The 12035-nt window shown below is 42.5% G+C and overlaps 1 long non-coding RNA gene across 2 annotated transcripts; it reads right to left on the bottom strand.

Moving 5' to 3' along the window:
- Positions 1 to 400: 400 nt before the first annotated feature.
- LOC131479582 (uncharacterized) lies at positions 401 to 11568 on the bottom strand. 2 transcript variants are annotated; one of them, XR_009244987.1, is made up of 3 exons: positions 11526 to 11568; positions 11014 to 11271; positions 401 to 506 (listed from the first exon to the last, which is right to left on the bottom strand). It is a non-coding gene; the product is annotated as an uncharacterized LOC131479582 (long non-coding RNA). The 2 variants fall into 2 exon arrangements; XR_009244986.1 differs by lacking the exon at positions 401 to 506 and adding an exon at positions 6946 to 7011.
- Between the last annotated feature and the right edge of the window lie 467 nt (positions 11569 to 12035).

The raw sequence follows: 12035 nt of genomic DNA, 5'->3' as shown, positions 1-12035 counted from the left end.
GGTCTTAGGCTTCATCAGCTGCTGAGGCTAACCAGGACCTCCAAGGAAAATCACTTCCTCATTCTGTTCTTCAGGAACTAACCTGTAGCTCTGATGTCTGGGAAGGGATGTTGATGGCAGCTATCTGGCTAAGAAGGTTCAGAGGTTCAGTCTGTGGTTACTGTCCAGGGAGCAGACCCTCTCTGGCAATTGGTATCTCCATGATGGTCCTGAGCTGGATTTCAAAGTTAAGATCTGATTTAATTTCATCTCTTCTACCCCTAAGCAGATGTTTCTCTACATTGTGCTATTTACAACTGGGGCAGGGGTAATACAGGAGCATCTTGTTTTTCTTACTGCTCTACTAAAACTAGACACTGTCATCTCTCACCTGACTTCCTTAGCTCTTGTGAAGGTGGCTTAGTGTGATTTGTTGCTCAAATTGGTGTCTGTGGGGAAGTAACTTGGGATATCTTGCTCAGGTGCCATCATGCTTCAACTTCCTCTCAGGGAAATCCTTAATTCTCCTGAAGTAGGAAATAGAGTTTCCATTTTACAGATGGAAGTGGCAGAGAAAAATCCCATGTCTAAATGCAATCATTTATAAGTGGCAGAGTGAGGACATAAATGTAGGTTGGTCTGAATGAAGGCTGAGGTCCCACAATGCAGCATACCCATGGGGAGTTAGCAAAGGACTGGAGAGTTTCAACAGAATCATAGCAGTGCCTTTAGCTGGTATAAGGAATGACTTTGATGGAGAATTTCCTTTAAAAAATGCACTGAAATCATCTTTGAAGATAGTCACATTAGAATAATCATATTATTACAGATCCAATGATACTTTGTTGTTTATAAGGATCTTTGACATGGAGAGCTAACGTCTCAAGATTCAATTACAAAGTTACATGCAAATGTGGTTTAACCTAACATTTCATTGCACTTCATGCTTCTTCATCTCCACCACACCACCAGATCTCTGGAGGTGCTCCCAGCCCACTGGTTTCTTTTCTCTCTCTCCACTTGTGTCAGCCCTATTTAATAGAGAGAGCAATAAAAACAGGTTCTGTGCCATGCTCATCTGGAATGGCCAGGGCTGGCCCAGCACCAGACATATCTCTTTACATGCTACTTCACCTGATATATGCAGGAGCGTGAGATCAACCCATGACATGGAACCCAAAGGATACTCCCAAAGAACTTAAACAGTAATTATCAAATTTTAATAGGTATTACAATCACCTTTTATTCATTAAAATATATATTCCAAAGTCCCTTTCACCCACAAAACCGAAGCTATGGTTTTTAGAGTATATAGGCCCAGGTATCTGCATTTGTGTCAACTTCACTGTAACTTCATTAATGAGGTTCATGGAGGGGAAAGCCAGTATTAAGCCCTGAGAAACACTGGCTGTATCAAAAGGGCAATAATATAGCCTGATCTGATCTGGAAAAAGGGGCCAGTCTTCCATCACCATGAGAGGATTGCTTTCCTGAACATTCAATAACTCTATAATGTGATATCAAGGAGAAAATGATGGGTGTGTGGAAGCTTTAACCGCCAATTCTATTTCCCATTTCTAACTTGAGCCTTCTATTTCCAGTGCGCACTTAATCCTTTACTCATTTTCCCAATCTTCTTTTCTATTCTCTGGGCCTTGTTAGCCCTCCGTGGGCCATCACACATTAAAAAGAACTTTATCAGAAAAAGAAAAAACAAACAAACAAACAAAAAATAAAATAAAACCGGAAAAAAAGAAAAAGAACTTTATCATCAGTAAGTGTGTTGTATACCAAGCGCCATGTTGGAGTTCAAACCCAGGGCCCAGCAGCTCAGCCAGTCGCCTCAAAGCCAAAACAGCATGAAGGAGGGAAGTTTGGCATCTCTGTACCAGGATCATATCAGAAATTCACCCCAGGCCCAGCATACTCAAGCCTACTTTAAAAAAAAAAATTGGTATAGGATCCCAGAAGGAAAATTTCAGTCTTAAAATCTACAGTCGGGCCCAGCATACTAGCCTAGTGGCTAAAGTTCTTGCCTTGCACACACCAGGTTCCCATATGGGCACTGCTTTATATCCTGACCGCTGCTGTTCCCTTCCAGATCCATGTTTGTGGCCTGCAAAAGCAGTCAAGGATGGCTCAAAGCCTTGGGATCCTGTTCCTGTGTGGGAGACCAGAAGAAGCCAAAAGAGGCTTCTGGCTCCTGGCTTTAATTGGCTCAGCTTCAGCCATTGTGACCATTTGGGAAGTGAATCAGAGGATGTAAAACTTTCTCTATGTATCTCCTCTGTAAATCTGATAAATTTACAGTCAATCCCAACCCTCCAGACCCCGGGGGAAGCGAATGTCCCCACAGCAGCAGGTCCTGGCAACAGCCCTTATCACACTGTGTCTGCTTTCTTTCTAGATAAGTCTGCAAAAAGAATCTCAGAATTGGAAGATATGTGTACTCGCAATGGGGAAACAATTAAAAAACTGGAAGCAGAGCTGTGTCAAATTAAAAAAAAGTATTCAAGAATTAAGAGACACTATTAAAAGGCCAAATACAAGAGTTATGGGAGTTCCAGAAGGCACAAAAAGAGAAGCTGGACTTAAAAATGTGTTTAATGAAATAATAAAGGAAAATTTCCCCAATCTAGAGAACGAATTGAGAAGCAACATCCTGAGGCACAGAACTCCCAACAGGCTTGACCAAAAGTGATCTTCACCAAGACACATGATAATCAAGCTCTCTTCAATTGAACATAAGGAAAAGATTCTTAAATATGTATGTGGAAAAAAATCAATTGACATACAGAGGAATAGCGATTAAATTCACAGCTGACCTCTTACAGGAAACTCTACAGGCCAGAAGAGAATGGAATGACACAATCCAGGTTCTACAAACAAAGTGTTGGCCCGGGATAACATACCCAGCAAAGCTTTCCTTTGAAAATGAAATAAAATTCTTCCACAGTACAGAAAAGTTAAAAGAAAAAGCCTCTTCTAAACCTGCCCTACAAATGATACTTGATGTTCTCTTGACAGAGAAAAGGAATAGCACCCACCAAAACCAAAGGCAAATGTGAAGAACATCCCAATAAAGTAACAATAGAAGATCACTTAAACAACCCATTGCTAAAATGACAGGACCAACTTACCACGTATACATATTAACCCTAAATATAAATGGCTTAAATTCATCAATCAAGTGTCATAGATTAGTAGCCTGGATTAAAGAAAACAAAACCCATCTATTTGTTACAGCCTGCATGAGACACATCTCACCAACAAAGATCAGCGGAATCTATATCTCATAGATCTTGATGTTTTTGTTTTCAGTTTCATTGCCTAAAAACACTTTTTCATTAAATTCTTCACTGATTCATGGATTATATAATTGCATCATTTTTTTCAAGAAGGTTCTTAATTTTTCACTTCTTCAGTGACACATTAATCATTCAGTAGCATGTTATTTAACTTCATGGCATTTTTAACTTTTTTATTCCTGTTGCTAATTTTGTTTTACAGCTTTTCATTCAATGGGATGTATAGAGACTATCCTACCCAGATGTGAGGATACAACACAGTATGCATCTCTACTTCCATATCAGAGATGTGCTCCTAATGAAACCGTTCAATATATCTTGACAATAAGATGCTGGACTCTGCCATTGCCCATGCCCACAATGATGGACTTATGACTATTTATGAAGAACTATACTATTGTAATAATATAGGGGAACTCATGAGGGAGAGGGGTTTTGGGGAAGAGGCAAGGGAAATTCCAGAGCCTGTGAAAACTGTATCATAAAATGTTAATTAAGAAGAAGAAGAAAATTTTTAAAAAATGGTCCAATTCTGATCATCAATTCCAATCATCTCAATGTCTGCAGTGCTGACTTCTCGTATGGGCAATAGTTCAAATTCCAGCTGCTCCACTTCTGATCCAGTTCCCTGCCATTGTGCCTACGAAGGTGGAGAAAGATGGTTCAAGTACTAGGACACCTGTCCCACTTGGGAGACCTGGAAGAAGCTCCAGGGATCCTGGCTTTGGCTTGGGACAGCCGTGGCAATTGTGGAATTTTGGTAATTAAGCCAATGAATGGAAGATCTCTCCCTCAGGCTCTCCCTCTTTCTAGTTCTTCTTTTCATATAATAAACAATTTTTTAACAATTAGATCAGGGAAATTAATTACACAACTTGGGTGTTAGGAGCCAGTCTTTATATTTCTGTATTTGTCTCTTCTACCTCCTTTCCCCCAACAGGAACCACATGGACATTTTCTCTAGAAACACTTAATTGTAATGAAATCCACAGGCTGCACAAAAAGTATCTTTAGCTTGAGTTAGACTTTTTATACATTTAACAAGAAATTTTCCTTCTACCTACCATCGTTTCTGTTTGCTGTTTGATTTTTTTAGAACTCTTCCTAGTCTGTGGAAAGGTCTCACCCTAGACACACTGGAAAGCCTGGCTGGGGAACCTGGGCTCTACCTGTGCCTGTTTCATGAGACTGTCCAGTGATAACATGGGAGGATACCATGGGGCAGCCACGTTGGCACTTGGCAGGATCATGACTCTCCAGCAGCCCTTGGAATTTTCTGTTTGTTCTGCAATAACTTGTTTTCCATTCCTAAACACTTCCAGTAAGGAAGGTCAACACTAACATGCTGGCTTAGCAGAATTTAAAACCAAAGGGGTAAAATACAGGCAGTGCTGAAAGATCTCCTCCAGCAAGGACTGCAGGATCCACTCCTTCAAGAAATACAGAAGGTTCCAAAGCTTCTGCAGACTGCTGAATGGGAAAAACCCATGGACCAGCAAGAAAAAGCCAATTCAATCTGGTTATTCTATAAGCAAAAGTACATGAAAAGTTAGCTTTGAGATGTATACACTGGGGATTCACAAACTCTCCAGTGCTAAGGAATTGAAAGCAATGTTTAAGGCATATGGAGGAAGAATTTGCTAAGTATTTAAAATGTTCATTACCAGCATGTGTTGCTGTGCTGTTGGTTATGTTGTACTACCATGCCCAAGGAGTAAGCTGGAAAGCAGGGCATAGAGCCTGAGACATCAATTTCCTCAGGACACCAGGCCATTCACAACCACCTTGCTTTGTATTCTAGAAGGCAATAGGTAGTCTTTACTATGTGTGTCTATTTGGAGCATTAACTTGGAACACAAAACAATGACTGACCTCACCTGATCCCTTCTCCAGTCTACATAAAGACAAAGACATGTGACCAAAACCTGCTAGATTCACCAGAGAAGTAGATGAGACTTGTGTCTGTGACTCAAAGAACTGAGCAGGTGTTTCAGTATGTTCAGCCTGTCCAAGTGTGGTGGTCTGGATGACTTGTAAGCAACTGAAATCCAGTTCTCACAATTCTACAGGCTGCAAAACTGAGATCAGGGCACCAGCATGGTCGACTTCTTCCAGCTTGGAGTTACTTGACCTTTCCTTGTGCCCTCACAGGATGGGAAGCAAGCAAGCCAAGTTCCCTGCAGTCTTTTTCAGAAGGTAAGTAAACCCCTATGCAATGAATGCTCAACATATTGAGAGTTAAGATGCACCATATGAGTTTGGAGGGATGCAAATATCCAGCTCATAGCTTCACACTTGTCTTCCTCTCTGCTGGGAGAGTGAGAGATGGGGAGATAGACAAGTGATGGTCAGAGAAAGCTCACATAGCAGTGAAGAGTGTGGCCCCGACAATGCCTCCACATGGGATCCACATACCTACAGCAACAGCATCTCCAGGGAGTCTGCTAGAAATGCCAACTCCTGAATCCACTCAGATGTACTGAAGGTCAGAATCTGTGGGGCTGGAGTCTAGGAATCTGCATTTTAAATAAGTGCTCCAAGTGATTCTTCATGTGCCAAACTGTCACACTGGGCTCTGGAGCCAAAAAGACCTGGGTTTGGAATTGCTCTAGCTCTCTACTCCTTCCTTTGTAAACTAAGGATAATAATAGTTCTAACTTCATGGGGTAGTGGTGAGGATTACAGGAGATACTGTATGTAAAGCAATCATAGGATCTGACAAATAATAAATCTCCACTAAAGACATACAGGAAAAACATAATGGCCTTCATAAACTCTTAAGCCCTACTTCCAGGAAGAGCTTATGTTCCTGACTACCTTCTAAGGTTGACACATGGCCCACAGTCAGTTTTTACTTACAAAGAAACTCCTGGATCTCACCTAAGCCATCAATGACTATCTCCAGTATGGTAGACCATCCACAGACCTCATTCTTCACTACTTGACTAAGGCCTCTGCCCCACTCAAGCAGAGACACGAAATTAGCTGTGGTTTCTGATGGTGTTGGTTTGAAATGGGAGACAGGAATTTTGAGTATATTTTAACAGGAAGACAGAAAATTCCAGAGAATCACAATTAAGGCTACAGATATTTATGAAAATAGCATCTTTTTTTAAAGATTTATTTATTTTGCTACAAAGTCAGATATACAGAAAGGAGGAGAGACAGAGCGGAAGATCTTCGATGATTCACTCCCCAAGTGAGCCGCAACGGGCCAGTGCACGTCGATCCGAAGCCAGGAACCAGGACTCTTCCAGGTCTCCCACGTGGGTACAGGTTCCCAAAGCTTTGGGCCATTCTCGACTGCTTTCCCAGGCCACAAGCAGGGAGCTGGATGGGAAGTGGAGCTGCCGGGATTAGAACCGGCACCCATATGGGATCCCGGGGTGTTCAAGGTGAGGACTTTAGCCGCTAGGCCACACCGCCGTGCCTGAAAATAGCATCTTGACGTCAGCATTGTGACACAGCAAATTAAACCTCCATCCCCAACAGTATCAGTCTTTATGGACTTCAGTTTTAGTTCCAGGTGCTCCACTTCTGATCCAGCTCCCTGCTAATATGCCTGGGGAAGCAGAAGAAGATGGTCCAAGTACCTGGGCTCCTGCCACTCTGGTGGGATGCTCACATGGAACATCCATCTCTTGGTTTCAACCTTGTCCTGTCCTGACCATTATAGCCATATGAGGATTAAACCAGCAGATGAAAGATCTCTCTGCAACTCTTCCTTTCAAATAAATAGAAAAATAGCACCTTATTTTCACCAATTTATTTGCTGTTTAAGTAAATAAAATAATTTCGCTCAACTTAGAAAACAGTCCCAGGAGCCTGGGCTGGACTTCTTCCCTCACTTTATTGCTAAGCTTTGTTTATGGTTCATTGATCCACTTAGAGGTGCCGGGGCAACTGGTTTTCTGTGGCATGCTGCCAGTGTAACATGCATACTTAACAAACTCCTGCCATTTACAATTATCAGAATTTTTAAATAGAATTTTAAAAAGGTATTTTGATAATGCCTAAGAAAGGCATTATTTCGAAAGACAAAGAAATGTTAACCTAGCCATAGATTCATGTAGTCTATTTTGAGAGAAAATAAAAGCCAAGTCTTCAGAGTAATAATCCTGGCACTCATGAATGTTGATGAAACATGTGTATGTGCACACACTAAGAAAAAATGTATATGTAGATGCATATATAAATACAACTGATACAGAATGTAGAGTCCTGATATCCATGTAGCAATGCAAATTCTGAACATTTTTGCTTTCTCCAACCCTGTAAAGCCCAAGGAGTGATCTTCCTCCCTGTTTTACAAACTGTCTGTGCTAAAGGACAAGTACTTATTCTCTGCTTTTACTTTCTCATTTTCTGTCATAGGTCATACGATAAATAAATTGTTTTAAAAATAAAATACAAAATAGATGACACCACCCTGGGAGACAAGTCTTCCCCAACTCTGTAAAGGAACTAGATACCAAACCACAGAAGAATCTACGAATCCAAGACTATCAAGTGAGCAAAAGATGTGACGAGACTGTTGAAGAGACGGCATGGCAGTGGTAGCACAGACAGAGGGCTCCCCACACCCTTCAGGTCCTGGGTAAAACCTGCTGACTCTAGCGATGCAGCCGTCTGTTCTACAAGAGAACAGCACAGAAATACTGCCTGCTTCACACTGGTTCCCTACATTTCTGGTCAAAAGTAACACAAACACTCATAGGCCCTATGGGCTTGGAGATAGGGCAAGGCTGGGTTTGCAGATGTATTATTTCTTCCTTCTTTTAATCTTGCTGCTTTTTCTAATCTTGTGCAAACTGTGTGCAAGAAGTGAAAACTGAAAAATAGAACTTTAGGTGAAATGGAATTCCTAATTGTGGCAAGGACACGACTACACAGGGATCAATGATTAGGACCTCTTGGTGGTAATATTCACCCAAGAGTGACATTGAGTGTCTGGGTCCCCTGACATTCCCTCCTCTTTTCATTTGCTGTATACTGTGTTCCACCCAGACAGCTTCCATCCTTATATCAGAAAAGCACCATTTTATTCTTTAGATCAACATGGTTTCCTGTCTTTGCCTACCACACTTCATCCTTGTCACTTGCTGGGGGTGGAGGTGTTATTGCCTCTTTCTGTGGCCCACAGCTTTCTGTGGATTGGTCTTCCTTCTCCTAGCTATGTCTATTAAAGACTAAAGGACTATAACCTTTGGAGGCAGGGGAAGGAGAAGCAAGTAAATGTGGTAGTCATGATCAATACATAATTTCTTTGTGCAACCTCTCTTTGTTTGATCAGACAGCTCAGCTACCACAGTAAAGGAATGCCCTCCGCAGAACTCACACTGGCTTGAATACATTCTGTAAGACTGTCCTCGCTTGCTCTAAACTACAGACTTCATTAGCCTGGATCTTATCAGTCATGATAACCTTGGCTACTGCCCTCACTATGCTATGCAATTTTTTCTCTATCGGCTTTGCTCTTGACTATTTTGCATGGATCTATGATCCCGATTACTGCATGGCCCTCAGTGCATACTCAGGACTCCCAATGAGCATCTTATTACCAGCACAGACTTCCTAGTCAGGCAGAAACGAGTTCAAGTCTCAGGTCCACCATTTAGCAATGACGTGACCTTGGGCAGCTTACTGAGAGTCAGGGAGATCTAGGTTGCCTATCCATAACAGAAGTCATGACAACACCTGACCCAAAAGGTTCTTGTGAGGATTAAATTAAATGTTGTCTAGAAAGCTGCTATTGCAATATTTTGTCCACAATCAACATTAAATATAAAATAACTCTTTTTGTAATCTGTCCTTGTGGACAGGATCCAAATTGCTCTTTAATGGGTAACAAGCAACACTAAGTAGTGCGACTTAAAGATAAGATAGAAGTGATACAATAGTTGGTTCGAATAGACCTACTCATTCATTCAGGACATGTTTATTCAGAATCTATGTCGTGCTGGTTGCTGCCTTAGGTTAATAAGGCAGAATACTCTAATGAGGAACTCAAGCATATTGGAAAAGAAGCCTCATAAAAACAAAATAACAATTCCTGTATCAGTTTTGTTGGCCAAAGAAAGATCGGAGGGTATGTACTGAAGCGCCCCCTGTCCTTGGGAAACCTGATTGCTTCTAAAAACATATTTGGATCATGCTCCCCCAATCTTTGATTTGGATTTGCCATAGTTCTGAGGCCAAGTGCAAGAGTGAAGAGGTGGGAGGCATGACTTTCCTGGGGCCTGGTACAAAAAGGCACCCTCAGACCTCCACGATCTAGGGCTAGGGAATGCCTATCAGCAACAATTGCTAAGGGAGACCCACAGGCATGCAGCAGGAAGGTACACACCCAACACCCCTTTAAATTAACTTCTCGTCATATCTTTCTGCAGAGTGTGCACGGCTCTAGACGATAGCATCGGCAGGGGCCAGGCCACTGTCTCTCCTTCCATGGTTCTTTATAAAATTGAAGAGGGAAGAAAGCAGCACTGTTCTCAAATCAATCTTCTGATTGATTTGAAGGATTCACTCTTTGGGTCCATCATCTCCCAGTGAAACCTGCTGTATGCTCCTCGGAACAAAGAGCATCCAGACCGGCCAGCGTACATGCCACCCACACATGATAAGCAGTGTGACAGCCTCCTCGGTGGGAGCTCTTTCTTTTTTTTTTTTTTTCATTCCTTCTTTTGTTTTCCATGTTTTATCAAATGCCTTTTGAAGAGGCAGCAGAAAAGGCTCTCCTTTTTTGAGAATATTTCCTGGACCAGAGGAGGGTTAAATAAACAAATGATAACAACACCAATCAACCCTCTTTGCTTACAGCCTGCAGAGTCAATCTGCCTCCTGGCTGCGGAGCTACCAACCAGCAAAGGCAAACTAATTAGACACAGACAAACACTTAGGCAATCACACCTTGTGAATGTAAGCGTCTTCCTGTCATTTGGCAAGTCTCTCAGCTGCCTCGGAGCGTGAGACAACAAATTCCCTGCAAACAAGTCCCTCTCTCCCCACGTCAGTGAGACCTAACGGATCACAATGGCTGGAGGTGAAAGGTGGCAATCTTGTCAGGTAATGACATCCCTCCAACAGCCCATATTAAAACAGCCGCACTTGTTTAGACTAGCCTATTTGCACCTACCTACAGAGGGCCTTTTAAATGTAATTATTAGCCTCTGCTGCCCTGCTCTGGATTTGAAAATATCGTTCATTTTCATCTTGCTTCAGCTACCGCTGCTACCTCCCATTCTGTCTCAGTCACCTCATCTTGCCACAACTAAGTGTAGAAACAAGCATGAGCTAGAAGAACTGAATTAACAAGAACAAGTTGGCAGGTGAGCTATGTGACAAAAAAAAAAAAAAAGAGAAGGGATTTGACAATATATTCTAATCACTACCTGTCTGTGGAAATCTTGAAAAAATTTAAATGGCTTTTCTTGCAGAGACCAAAAGCTAGCACAATAAATGACCAAACCTATAGATGGAAAAACAAAAAGACCGGCCTCCATAACAGGCGGCACTCAGTAAACAACCGTATGTTCCGTTAAAAAAAAAAAAGGAGGCTCAACTCTATTGACAGTCTGGGCCAAGATTTCTGATAACTGCTCATCATAGTGTGGATGGTGGTCTTTGACATTTTAAGTAGCTAGAAGGGATGTTCCTACCTGACCTCATTCTGTATTATACAAACAAATGCATCACCGTGTCAAAGTTTGGCGGATACATTACAGACCTGTAGGTCAAAGACCAGAACATCTAAGTCCCCCGGATGATTTCCATCTCCGCTTGTAAGTATCCAGGTCATATTTGGGCAGAGCTGGCAGGCGTTTTACCCACCCACTCTTAATTGTTAGATATCTACCATTGCTTGGAGCTGTGTTCACTTAAAAACGAAGCAGTTGACTTTCTGTCGAGATGATTTCCCGTCTTGCTCCTCGGTTTTTATTGGTGTTCAGTTGTACTGCAGCTTGTGGCTGTCGCTTGCCAACGTCTAGAAACAGGGATGATTTAGAAAAAGGCTATTAGTTATTTTAAAAAGTTAAAGTTCTGGTTTAACGTTACTATTACACGAAGCTAATTCCCGCAACCTGGTTCTTTACCATGAGCCGAAAACATTAGACATAACGAGGTATCTTAGGAGGTTTATCCCGGCGGGGCAGGAACAAGACAGGGTGGTGGGGAGGTGAGGAGGAAGGGGAGGGGAAGGGGTTGCGGGTAAACCGGAAGGAGAAGAGGGGGCTTCACCTGGGAGCCTTTTTGTCACCCAGGTGAGCCTGCAAGGTGTGGGGGCGGGGATTGGGAGGAAGTGAAGGCAGGCCCGAAGGAATTGGTGCCCGAGCTCACAGGTGATTACCTAAGAATGAGCAGTAAGTGGGCGGGGCTGGGGAAGGGGCTGGGAGATTGGGGTGGGACTCTCAGATGAAATGCCTGATTGGTCGCACGAGGTGGGCTGTGAGGAAGAGGAAATGGCACCTGGTCCAGGGTGGAATATTCAAATAACTCCTTACAAAGACACCCAGTCAACCCATCGCCAGGGAGAGACTTCTGCAGAAAGGACTACACTCAAACAGAATCCTGCATTTTCCTCTTTGTCACCTCTCCGTCACCGTGTTTCTCCCCATTCCCTGCCCCACCAGTGGATATGGCAGGCCTTATAAAAGTCATCTTCCAAGAGAAACTTGAGTGAAGAGAGGAATCAGGAGCTTAGAGACTCCAGAAACACAGAGTCATATGTGATAAGTGACCGGGGGAGAG

This window comes from Ochotona princeps, chromosome 2, assembly GCF_030435755.1.
Source record: "Ochotona princeps isolate mOchPri1 chromosome 2, mOchPri1.hap1, whole genome shotgun sequence".
Classification (NCBI taxonomy): domain Eukaryota; kingdom Metazoa; phylum Chordata; class Mammalia; order Lagomorpha; family Ochotonidae; genus Ochotona; species Ochotona princeps.
This window is presented reverse-complemented; position numbering and strand designations above follow the sequence as displayed.